At 46.0% G+C, this 13,245-nt stretch overlaps 1 long non-coding RNA gene across 2 annotated transcripts in view; it reads left to right on the plus strand.

Annotated features, from left to right (window-relative positions):
• Window positions 1-13,245, plus strand: part of LOC146073883 (uncharacterized) — a 62,852-nt gene that overhangs the window by 12,298 nt on the left and 37,309 nt on the right. Inside the window, exon 4 of one of the 2 annotated variants that reach the window (XR_014473326.1) lies at window positions 710-3,378. The exons of the other annotated variant lie outside the window; for it this stretch is intronic. This is a non-coding gene — a long non-coding RNA (uncharacterized LOC146073883). Of the gene's footprint in view, window positions 1-709; window positions 3,379-13,245 lie in introns of those variants that run through there. 2 annotated transcript variants of the gene reach the window in all.

Below are 13,245 nucleotides of genomic sequence, written 5' to 3' on the forward strand. Positions count from 1 at the left end.
ACAAGGAAGGGAAAGGCAGGCTGCCCCATTAGCATATGGGAACGCCCAGCGTTTCATGGGCGTTCCCATGACAACGCTGGGCGTTCTTATGCTAATAGCCGATGATGCGGGTGGGGGGGGGGTCCGGCAGCTGACATCACCGGATGTCAGCTGCCCGCCCACTTCCCCAGGAGCATCCGCGCATATAATAAGTGACTCTAGGGTTGCGTGCGCCTTCGCCATCATCGAATGATGGAGGTGGATACCACAAGGATGCAAATGGATGTTACTGCATGCGAATCCACCTTGCGAATGGGTGGCAGACGTCCACCATTCTCAAGGCAGGGTTTGGTTGACTCGCAAGGGTGCCAATTCGCATCCGAACGAGTCAACCAGAATGACCCCCATATGTTGCCATAATAATGTAGCATTACATGGAAAACCAGGACAGAGTTTATGTTCCGTGTTTTACTTTCAAACAATTTAAGAATCTCTAAATTCCCTTCTCTGAAGCCGCATGTATTTGTTTGACTTTCACTGTAAAACTTAAACACATGGTAAACATATTCTTCTTATCAGCCATTTACGCTTTTGTTATTTGATCCATGTTTCCATGGTAACCCTACATTGTTTACAACTAAACACGTATTGATTAAATAAAGCCCTGTGAAAAAAAATACCAATTACCCAATCACATTTATAGTCATATGTCATTTTGTTTCTTTCATAGATCCATAACTTTTATATTGAGTCTAAATATTATGGTCTCCGTGGCAACACCTGCAGACAGCGTCAGTTATGCAGTGATAAATGAAGATAGGCGACACCTCACCCATCTACTGTACTACCATATATACTTTTATTCTGTTAAGCAATCATGGGTGTTTTCATTCTGACGGGGAGGTGTATCAAACCTCAGCAAGAGATAAAGTTGAGAGAGAGATAAAGTACCGGCCGGTCAGCCCCTAACTGTCATTTCACAGGCTGTGTGCCTCATTCAGGCCTGATTGCTGGGCTGCTAGATTTTGACAACCGCCCTGCCTGCGAATTCACAGCCGTGTAATCAGTGCTGAATAAGGCCCATTGCTGTGCAGTGCTGTTAACAGCCTTAAAAAGAGATAAACGTGAGGGGGGTAAAGAGTAATAAATGTACAATCAATGTGCCCCTAACTGTCATGTTACAGGCTGTGTTTTAAAAATGGCAAAAAATATAGGCAGCCTAGCAAGCAGGACTGAATTACCCCATTTCTCTCTCTTCAAGCTTTGATACAATTCTCCCTTAGCTTTGATTTATTAGCTCCTGAATCAGGATTACTTCAATATAAGTCATAGGCCGTCAGGTGTGTGTGAAGCGACTGCTATTTGCTAACAGCTGCAGGATACTATATCAGGGCACAAGACCATATTTACTTTATTGTGTTTATCAGTTTCTTAGTCGGGTCAAGTGCTTTAAAGTCTAGTTGCTCCTTCACTCTGTGCACTGATATAGACAATTGTGATTTATTTCTTTCTCTGGTCAGCTTTTATGTCCTCGTAAAGTGACGCGTTCACATTCTCGCCCACTTTTTAAGCCCAGAGAAGAGACACAGATAAGTGAGATCCGTGCATGTAAAGTGGGTAAAAGGTAAAACAAAAAACAGTGTGGCCCCCCCCCCCCATTGACTCATCAGTCCTGGTCGGATAACACACATGCACTCACACATACATGCATACATGCATATACATACATACATACATATACTCACATATCTTGACATGGAGTTCAGTCCTCTTGTCCAGTAGAATCCTGTATGGACCTGTGAAAAAAAATTATTCTTCCCTGCTCCAATGTAGATCGGTCCTCTTTGGTCCATGCAGCAGGCAATCCAAGGGTTAAAATTTAAAAAAGGCATTCCCAAACCATACGAACTGAGGCACTGCATGTGTATTTACCCCCCAAGAATGAGGGGAATCCCACTGACGTGAGACAATGGGAGTAGCATCAGCCTATCAGGCTGTTCGCATCTCCATAGAAGCCCCTGTTAAGTGTTTATAAGGAAGCCAATCCCGGGGCATTTTTTCAATCCCGGGATTCGGGATTGAAAAATGCTCAATCCCGGGATTCCCGGGATCCCAGGATTGGCTTTCCCAATAGAAAAACACCCTGGCTGCCCCGCATTTACTTAAATGCAGGTGCAGCTGGGTTGCCGGGTGCGTGGACAGATGGGTTGCTGGGTGCGTGGGTGGATGGGCGATCAGCTTCAGGAGCCGGGTCATGCTGCGGCGGCGGCTGGCTGGCTGGCTGGTGCGCTGGCTGGCGCGCTGGCTAGTTGGGAAAGCGGCGCGGCTTCTTCATACTGCCGGCCGTGACCTGCCTGCGCAGCGTGACCTCTGATCTCGTCACGCTGAGAGGTCACGCTGTGCAGTGCTGCTCTGCCTGGGAGAAGCCGGACAGCGTCTGAGCGGATGCTCAGACGCTGCCCGGCATTAAACTGCGCATGCGCAGTCTAATCCCGAAATCCCGGGATTGGAAACTCCAATCCCGGGATTGAAATCCCGGCCTTTTGGGGGCCAAATCCCGGGATCCAGCCGATCCCCATCCCGGGATTGGCCACCCTAAGTGTTTGCCATGGGTTCCTACGGTGGAAACCAGCAAATCAGCCTGACTGCAAACTTCATTGAAAATCGCACCCTATTACATGTGCAATTTTTTTTATGTGACTAAAAATTCCAACCTTTTTTAGGCATGTTATCATTTATTTATTTTAGTGACACCCCCATCCCTTGTGGCAAGACAGGAAGCGGCTCAGTTTTTTTTTAATTACTATTCTTGCAAAAATTTAATGAATTCTCAATTTAGATGGTACCCATTTTCTAGATCCTCAAGTCAAAGTATAGAGGTGACGTCTTAGAAGTTCAACACCTGCTGTTTGCATTAAGGGCCTTATTCACGTTGACTCGCTAAGCAGCATATCTATAAGCCCTCCAGGCACGAGACCCACAAAAATCTGACTGTTAGAGAATGAGGCCCTATGGGACAGCTAGCATTGCCTGGTATCTCAGACTTCTTGCTGTGTCATGTTTTTCTCCTGTCCATGTATATTGTAATAAAGAAATGTTTACACCCACCGTAACCATAGCGATGAAGCACTCACAGGAGAAAAAAATAATAATGATTGAAGTTATTTTAAATGACTATACCGAGCACAATGATTATGATCATTTATTTACTTTGTAAAGGTGTTATTAGAAAGAGTGTTATGACCATGTAAAAGGTGTTATATTGTAGTGTTAGCGATATGCTAAAACGTGTATGAACGCATTTAATGTACCCAACAGCTCAGAGGGATGCGGCAGTCAGCCCAGGAAGCTGCCCACACCACCCCCCGCACCCGCACAATGCATCCCCCACCCGGCGGCCAGGCGCGCACAATACACAGTGCAGCCTGCAGAGCGCCGAGCCTAGGATACAGAGGGGCTCGGCGCTCTGCAGGCTGCACTGTGCAGTGAGTGATCCGAGTCCCGACTCCCGCAGGGAGAAGATGCTGAGCTGCCGCCTGCCGCTGCTGAGCCTGGAAGATGTTGCGCCGCTGGTAAGTAATAGTAATTGGCGGGGGGCGGCGTCAGCGGCGTAACTACATTTTGGGCGCCCCCCCGCTGTTAAAGGGAGGGCGCCCAGCCACTCACCTGCCCCTCCGCCCGCCACCCGCCGCACCAACCCCCACAGTCTTACCTAGGTTCAGTACGCGCTGGTCCCGGCTCCCTTCTTCTGCTATGAGGACCACCACAAAATGTCCGCCCCCATTCAGCAGACAGTTTCAGAGAACTGTGTGCTATATGGGGGCGGCCATTTTGTGGTGGTCCTCAGCAGAAGAAGGGAGCCAGGACCAGCGCATACTAAACACAGGTAAAGACTGGGGATGGGGGGGTTGCGGGGGTTGGTGCGGCGGGCAGCGGGCGGCGGGGTGTAACGTAACTACAGCACTGCAGCCCCCGGCGCCCGCACATGCATAGCGCCCCCCCGCGGTCGCGGGGGCTGCGGTGCTATAGTTACGCCACTGGGCGGCGTGCTAGGGGGGGTGCCAGCACGTGCGAGGGGGGGTGTGTGCCGCTGAGGGCCCGGGCTGAAGGTCAGTCCCGGGCCCCAACATTACTAGTGGCGGCCCTGACGGTTAGGTTTCGTGGTGGGGAAATAAGGGTTAGGCTGGGAGGGTGGGAGAGCTTAGACTAATACGGCCTCCATGTTGACATATGTAGACATAGGACCTTATTCTGGTCCATTCGTAGCAGGGCTGCGTTCGCACGGGGACCGATGTTTTTGTTCTACGCATGCGCATTTCTGAGCATGTGCATATGCAGGGTGCCTGCACAGGGGTGTAACTTGATAGTTGTAGGCCCCATAGCAAAAGTTTGTAAGGGCCCCCTATTTAGCAACTGGTGGTGATAAATGTCTGTAAAACATATGACTTAGACAGTAAAGATGGGCCCCCTTCAGCTCTGGGCCCCATAGCAGCTGCACCCTCTGTCAGCTGCCCGCGCATTTCCTTCACAGCCTGCACGCTTATGAAAGTGACTTGAAAGTCAAATTTAAATGCGCGCACCTTCCACATCTATCGATGACCATCGAAAGATGTGGGAGGTTCCCCCCGTTACTGTGTAACATCATTTCGCAAACCCCTGCGAGCGAGTCGCTCTTGCGAATAGGTTGCACCAGCCAACCATTCCCAAGGCAGGGTTTGGTGGACTCGCAAGGCTGCAAATTTACCCATGTCAACCTAAGATATGTTGACTTTTTGTCAAAGTCTACATATTGTATTACGACCTTTTTTGTGTGTCAACCTATTGCCTGTCGTCCAATAGTGGTCGACTTTAAGACACTGTCAACCTTTAATCCACACTCCTGGAGTTACAGTACGAGAACACTCAAAGATCAAGTAATAATAAGAAAACTTTGTCTCTCTTTCCCACCCGGAGATTTATAAAATCTTGCAGTGCGATAAAGTGGAGAGCGATAACCCTGCTTGGTCTCTCCACTTTATCTCTCTCAAAGCTCTGATAACCCCCCCCCCCCCTTATCTGTCATTGCCATGGACACCAGCCTCTGTATACATTCCACATTTTGTCCATTTATAATAGACCTCCCTTCCCTGCCCTCCGAGAGATTCCAATCCTTTGCTAATAATTACAGGAATTTTACATTTCATATCTATTGTCTTTTATCTATTCTAGATCATTGTTATTTAGATTATAGGTGATTGGTTATCTGTAGAATGTTCGCTGGGCCCCGCCCCAGGCAGTAAACGATTCCATCGTCTGCATGGTCTCTGCGCAAACTGTAATGACTGTTTACATGTCACATCACTAGTTACTGCTAACGAGCTGTTCTTGTATATTTTTACTGTTATGCCACTTAAAGCACGTAGTATATTTCTTTTTCATTTGACAACTCTCTGGAAAACCCCGTTACGCTCATTAAAACTGAATATTTGACCCGGCAGACCAAACAAGCAAGGCACGTATATTATCAAAACATTTTATATAAAATAAACGGACGATATATAGACAATATGCTGTACCACAGTAGTAGTACATTTATTTATAAGGCGCCGCAAAGTGTCCGCAGCACCGTACATAGCAAACAAAAAACAAATGACAAGGTAACGTACAGGGTGTGTTGAAAAATACAGTATAAATAGGGGTATAGGTGGTAGAAATAAAATCAGCATCAGTTCAGAAGTAGGTGTCAAAATTGTCGAGGAGACTGAAGATGAAGTAGAGGAAGGGAAGAACAGGACAGGAGGACAGGTGAGGTAAAGAGGTAGGGTGAGTACATGAGGAAGGAGGGCCCTGCTCATAAGAGTTACCAGACTAAAAATAGGTGGGCGGACGAATGAAAAACAACAGGATAAGTAGGAACGGAGGCAGGATAGGAGGATCAAAAGAGGTTAGGAGGAGGGATAGGCTAGTCGAAAAAAGTGGGTTTTGAGGGAGCGCTTGAAGGAGGTAAGGGAATCAGAAAGCCTGGTAGGTGGCGGGAGGTTGTTCCAGTGCAGGGGGGCAGCGCGAGAGAAGTCTTGGACACGGGAGTGGGAGCAGGTGATTAGGTGAGAGGTCAGTCGGCGGTCAGCGATGGAGCGAAGAGGACGGGAGGGAGTGTGGATAGAGATCAGTGAAGAGAGGTAAGGAGCGGTGGAGGAGGAGAGAGCCTTGTATACCACACTATAATAATCACATCTATCCATGTACGTAGCTGTATACTGTATCTCCCGCTGGTTTTAGTTAAAAAGTTTCGAGTTTCAGGGGGGGGGGGGCGGCATCACAAGCCAGCGGCAGCCCCCCCTCCTACACTAAGGTAGCAGCCGCCACTGAAACTAACGCATTTCGCCTCTTTATCAAAGGGTGTATGCAAAAAACAAATAGAAACCCATTAGTATCTAATACATTTTCATACGGACTTAAATCAATATCTGCTGTTGTTGCAAATGATAATCTAATCTTGGGTAGAGTGTAAAGTACTTTGCTTTATATTGTTACTTGGTGTATATATTTTAGACATTTATAATATAATAATATAAACACCAGAATGTTGACATTACATTATGTAGACAACCAAAATGTCAACATGGACTATATGTCAAAGACAAACACAAATATAGTTGATCGGCGCTAAAAACAATGTGGTATTTTTAAAACAATCTCACATATGGCGATCTTCTGTCTCCTGATTTTAGTTGCTCAGTCCCATTATTCGGATTCCCACGAACACATAAAAATGAAAAGTACAAATAAAGTTTATACTGTAGTATGTCCAATATGTAATAAAAGTGATATCAGGAATCCTATGGGGTCCTCTTCCTTATATTGCATGGTCTTATTGCTCGTTACAGGAACACCTTGTGTATTAAATCGGAGATAGTGCTTACACGTTTGCTTATATAAAGGTTTCTTTTTCTCATCTAGGGTCTACTTCAGACATTAATGTTGATACCGGATAAGAAAGTGAATGCTCACTTGTATGCTTACATGTACATAGGCCGTCCCACTCTCATCAAGGTTTCTTTAAATGGAATATCCCAAGCGTGGAGATCCAAAAAGTAATTTATTAAACAATAAAATGACGTCAGAAAATGGAACGTAAAAACTGGTGCCAGTTGTACATCGACCACAAATCGACCGAGGGAGTGTTGGTCTTTATCAAGGTGGTCGACTATATGTCGACAATTAATATGTAAATGCATGGACATAGGGCCTTATTGTAGTTCACTCTTTCTGACAAAATCCTTCTTAGCTGGACAAAACCATGTGCACTGCAGGGGGGGGGGGGGGGGGCAGATGTAAAATGTGCAGAGAGAATCAATTTGGGTGAGTTATTTTGTTTCTGTGAAGGGTAAATACTGGCTGCTTTAGTTTTACACTACAATATAGATCTCACTTTGAAGTAAAACCCCACCCAAATCTAATTCTCTCTGCACAAGTAACATCTGCCCCCCTGCAGCGCACATGATTTTGTCCATCTAAGAAGGATTTTGTCAGAAAGAGTGAACTAGAATAAGGCCCATAATGTAAATAATTAAAGTATAGACAGGTTAAAATGTCAACATGGACAAAATGACAGTAAATAATAGGGTTGGGATCATTTGTTCTACAAGCATTAGGTCGACAGAATTAAGTCAACATGGGGAAAGGTAGACATGGGTCTAGGTCGACATGAGTCAAGGTCGACACAAGCATTAGGTCCACATGGTCGAGGTCGACAGTCAAAAGGTCGACATGGGGTTTATCACAGTTTTTTTTTTACCCAAATGTCGACACAGTCAACATGGACGCTGCGCTCGCCATGCTTCGGACACGGTGCCTCACTACGCTCGGCACACTATTTTATTCTCCCACCACGCCCTAGTGGATAATAGGGCATGAAATACCGCCTGTTGGCACATGTGGGCTCAAAAAATAGTCAAAAACCCCATGTCGACCTTTTGACTGTCAACCTTGCCCATGTCGACCTAATGCTTGTGTCGACATAATGACCTGTGGACTGTGACCTTGACCCATGTCGACCTAGACCCATGTCGACCTAGACCCACATCGACCTAATAGTGTCGACCTAATGCTTGTCCACCATCATGTTGTAGACCAAATGACCGTATCCCAACTAATATATAGACTTGGTCTTAATTGAAAAGGTCTTAGTTTCACAAAGCCTGGGCCCTCTTCTGATATACTCAGCCGACCAATAGTGTCTCAGGAGATCCAATGCCGCATCCTCAGTCGCAAGCAAGAGGTGTCTACTTACAGATTCTAACTACAGTTCTGGAAAAGACAGGTTCAATCTGATTGGTTGCTATGGGTAACTACTAGTGCTTCTCCATTTTTGGAAAGTTTAAAAAAATCTCCCCCCTAAGAGAGGTTGCAGCTGTTATGGGACTCACCTCTGTTGGAACCCTATGCTGTGTGTGTGTTTTATTTTTTTCACCTAACGATATATATTGTGCACATCTCCTAGTGTGTACGCACTGTATTGTTAACCCTTTGAGTGGCAACATCTTGGCATTCTCTTGGCACTCAAAGAGTTAAGCAATCTCCTGCATCATCTGAACATGCAGTCAAATTTTTGCTATTTCATCAAAACTAAGGGCCGGATGTATCAAGCTTCAAAAAGTGATAAAATGGAGAGTGATCAACAGCCAGCCAATCAGCTCCTACCTGTCATATTTGAAACCCAGTCTGGAACATGGCAGGTAGGAGCTGATTGGCTGGTGGTTTATCACGGTTTGAAGCTCAGTGGTTAGTGCACCTGTCCCTATATAATCGCAGGCCAATGTATTTTCCGCCAGTATAAACCCTAACTACCATTTTAGAGTAATGTTCCTCAAAGTACAAAATGTTTTTCAGTTCCTGATCGTGTTATCAGCCCAGTCTGTGGCTATTTTCTGGGACATTAAACTGCAGCTTTAATCCCCATGTTGTTGGGGTTTTATTTTCCATTTATTAGAAATTCATGGGAAATACAGTAGCAGCAGCCAATCAAAACTAGGAAAAATGGAGCCATACCTCTTGGAATGGGCCCGTTGTATAAGAGTTGGCACAATACTAATAACATGGAACATACGCAGGGCCACCCAGATGTGCAGATGTTTCACGGATGAAGTTATTTTGGTAGACAACAAAACAGTAGTGGTGAATTTAGTTTTTGTTATCGTAGCCCTCAAACATCTGTTATATATTCCTCTTCTAGCACGCTCATTATACAAAGAGTCTGCAGGAGAACAGTGGAGTAACTAGACATGTTGCACCCCCCCCCCCCCCCCCCCACCACCACCACCACCACCCATGAAAGTTTCGGGAAAACACCCCCGGAACCCCCCACCCTCCCCCATGTATTATCTTCTTTTTTTTTACCTACATGCTTATTGACAGGGGTTTATTGCTCATTGCCAGGGGTAACATGCTCATTGCCATGGTTACATGCTTGTTGGCAACGGTTTCATGTTTGTTTCCAGGGATTACGTGTTTGTTTCTCGCTCATTGCCAGGGGTTACATACTTGTTACCAGGAGTTACATGCTTGTTGCCAGGGGTTTCTTGCTCATTGCCAGGGGTAACATGCTCATTGTCAGGGGTAACATGCTCATTGCCAGGGGTTACATGATCGTTAACAGGTTTTTTTTGCTTATTGCCAGGGTAACATGCTCGTTACCAGGGTTTCTTGCCCATTGACATGGGTTTATTGCTCATTGCCAGGGGTTTCTTGCTCATTGCCAGGGGTTACATGCTCATTGCCATGGTTACATGCTTGTTGCCAGGGGTTTCTTGACCCTTTCTAGGGGTTACATGTTCATTAACGGGAGTTTCTCGCTCATTGCCAGGGGCTTCTTGCTCCTTGCCAGGGGTTACATGTTTATTGCCAGGGGTTACATACTCGTTAACCGGGGGTTTCTTACTCATTGGGTAGTGCTGTATGCGATGCACTCCCCTTAAAGACGGTAGAGGTCCAGTAGGACCTCCAGTATATGTCTCTTTAAAGTCAAAGGCCATTTAAAAAATGGGCAAAACCATGTGCACTGCAGGTGGGGCAGATTTAACATGTGCAGAGAGAGTTAAATTTGGGTGGGGTGTGTTGAAACTGAAATCTACATTGCAGTGTAAAAATAATGCAGCCAGTATTTACCCTGCACAGAAACAAAATAACTCACACAAATCTAACTCTCTCTGCACATGTTACATCTGCCCCACCTGCAGTGCAGCATGGTTTTGCCCATCTTCCGAACACATTTGTACTGAGCTCAGATCTGAATAAGGCCCTGTGACAGAAGTACGGACATTTCCATGGTCTACGCTCTCTGTGTATGGCACAGAACAACACTTATCATTCCTCAATGAATATTATTAACCTTGTTGCTATATTTGGCAAATATTAAATTATTGATCATATATTTTAGGGATGTGGTATAGCTCACAGACAATTTCTAGGTCGACAGCAAAAGTGCAACGTGCACTAGGTTGGCATTGACAAAAGGTTGACGCAAGCAAATTTTCGACATGGAAAATGTCGACGCGTGAAAAAGTCGCCTTGTCATGATTTTTTTTTTTTTTGGTGTCAATGTTGACATCCGAGAACATGAACTCCGTATTAGTGACTAGTGAGTCGACCTTTTGTAATTGTTTTGTCATTGTGATGTCAACTTAATGACTTTCGACCTGGTCTGTCAGCCACCCTGATACCAAATTTCTAAACATCAAAATTAAACTTAAGTACAAAGGCAAAGGAAATGATTGTTTCTTTTCCTGCACAGATATTACGAATAGTGTCATATCACAAACAGAGCAGGTGGGGGTAATCACCCATGGGCCCCCATGCAGAGCTATCTTACAAGGTTGCCGACCCCCGCTGACCCCCCGGATCGCGGCATTAAAATGCTGCAATCCTCGGGTCTCAGAGGAGGGGGCGGAGCTAAAATGACACAATCGCGTCATTTTAGCCCCGCCCCCTTAACGGAGATCCCTGAATTCGCTGGTTTACCAGCATGGGGGCGGGGCTTAGTGATGTCACACTTAAGCCCCGCCCCTGAGCGGCTACTGAACCTCTCCTCTCCGGGCTTCTCCCGGAGAGGAGAATAAGAAAGTCGGCAACCCTGAGCTATCATACCTGTGCAGGGCACCTGGAAGTATACACATTACAATTTTCAATAAAATTGCTAACATATTAAATTGACATTTTCTTGGGTAGGGGTCTCCACAAGTTAGTTGCCCTGGGGGGCCCCACAAACTGTAATCCACCCGACGAGACTGAGAACTATAGAAATATCACTTTCTTAACCTACAAAAGTTAAACACAAATAAGAATGATAAACATCTGTTATAGGAAACAGTGGCGCACTCTGGGGGGGGGGGGGGGTTCTGAGTACCCAGAAACCATCCATAAATGCTTGTGGCAGAATTCATGTATCACGCAGTAAAAAGAATGGAGTAGAGACCCAGTGGGAAACTTCCCCACTCTGTCCACTGCAAATAAACAGTTGCTTTGCATACCATAGCAAGCCACAATGATTTTAATGCTTAGAACACTGCATTTAGTAAACCGTGTTGCCTTTGACTTTCTTAGTACATATACTGTAGCACTGCTACCAAAATGGATTCCCTACAGATCAATATGTGATGAATCGTTTATAAAATGCAGGTTTATCAATTCTGAAAAGTCAGACACTGAAAAGTTTTTAACGCATTTACATGTTTTTAAAAAAAAAAACCTACAGTGTGTGAACTCCGTTCTGAAACTGGCAATAGGAACCACGTGACACCGGTGAAAACCACAGGGCTGGCCAAACCGTATGCGCTGGAAATGTCACAGATAATGTGGAATGTGCTTTTTAAATCAATGGAGCCGGAACGTGCTGCAGATTGCAACGAGAGTGGAAACTATTTCTCCATGCTTTACAATGTCAGGCTTTAGAAATAGACAACATCGTAAAAATTCAATTAAACCCCGTCGCTTGATATTCAGATCCACAGTCATTTTCCCAGATGTCCTAATACTCCGGCCCACCCTATTACATTACCTGGATTACTGGGTTATTTGCAAACAGGAGATTATTCTTGCAGCGGCATACTTGTCTGCGTTCCGGCGCTCCTTCTGGCTCCTTATGAAAAATGTCCCTCACAAAATGGTAGCCCCCTTACAGCAGGCTGCCTCCACTAGCGTCCACAAAAACCGTCTGCTGTAAGGGGGCTGCCATTTTGTGAGGGACATTTTTCATAAGGAGCCAGGAGGAGCGCCAGGACGCAGACTAGTAGATCTGCGGGTCCCGACTCCCGACCACAAATGCGGTGGCAGGATAAGGCAGGTCCCGGCAGGCCCCTGCAGACCCCGGCGCCCACGCTTACTTAGCGCCTCCCCGCCACCACGGGGTCTGCAGCACTATTCTGTATTCTTGCTAAGCATCCTATAATCTTCAATGTACCAGCCAATCAGCTCTTAACTGCCATGTTACAGGCTGGGTTTAAAAATGATAGTTAGAAGTTGATTGGTTGGTACTTTGGCCCCCGAATTCGCACAGCGGGCGATTAGCGATACGTGTGCGGTTCGCAGGATTTATGCGCGAGGCCGCGGTGTGATGAAATCCTGCTACTATTTCTATTTGCACGTGTTTCGCTCACCCGCCCCAATTTATAGTCCTGGCTGCCTAAACAGGTTAGGATCATTGGGTCCACCACTGAACGTCGAAAGGCCTTAGGTCAGGGATGGGGGTACCTTCGGCCCTCCAACTGTTGTTGGACTACATATCCCAGCATGCCCTGCAACAGTTTTAGTATGGCCAAATAGCAAAACTGTAGCAGGGCCTGCTGGGATGAGTAGTTCAACAACAGCAGGTGGGCCGAAGGTTCCCCATCCCTGCCTTAGTTCGACACCCTCAAAAGGTCAACATGGGCTAAGGTCCTCAGGGTCATTAGGTCGACACAAGCATTAGGTCGATATGGGCAAGGTCAACAGTAAAAAGGTCGAAATGGAGTTTTCGCATTTTTTTTGAGCCGACTTGTGCCGACAGCCGGTATATCATACCCTACCATCCACCGGGGCGTGGAGAGAGAATAGTGTACCGAACGTAGCGAGGTACTGTGCCCGAAGCATGGCGAGCGCAGAAAACTGATATGGTGTCCATGTCGACTTATTTTGAAATTCGGGAGAAAAATCGTGAAACATGTCGACTTTTGGCTGTCGACTCATTGTTGACCCATACAAACCAGTTTGTTTGCTTCAACAACAAGACAAAATAAATTCTATAAATATATC

Source organism: Crinia signifera, chromosome 4 (assembly GCF_055691185.1).
Source record: "Crinia signifera chromosome 4, ASM5569118v1, whole genome shotgun sequence".
Lineage (NCBI taxonomy): Eukaryota > Metazoa > Chordata > Amphibia > Anura > Myobatrachidae > Crinia > Crinia signifera.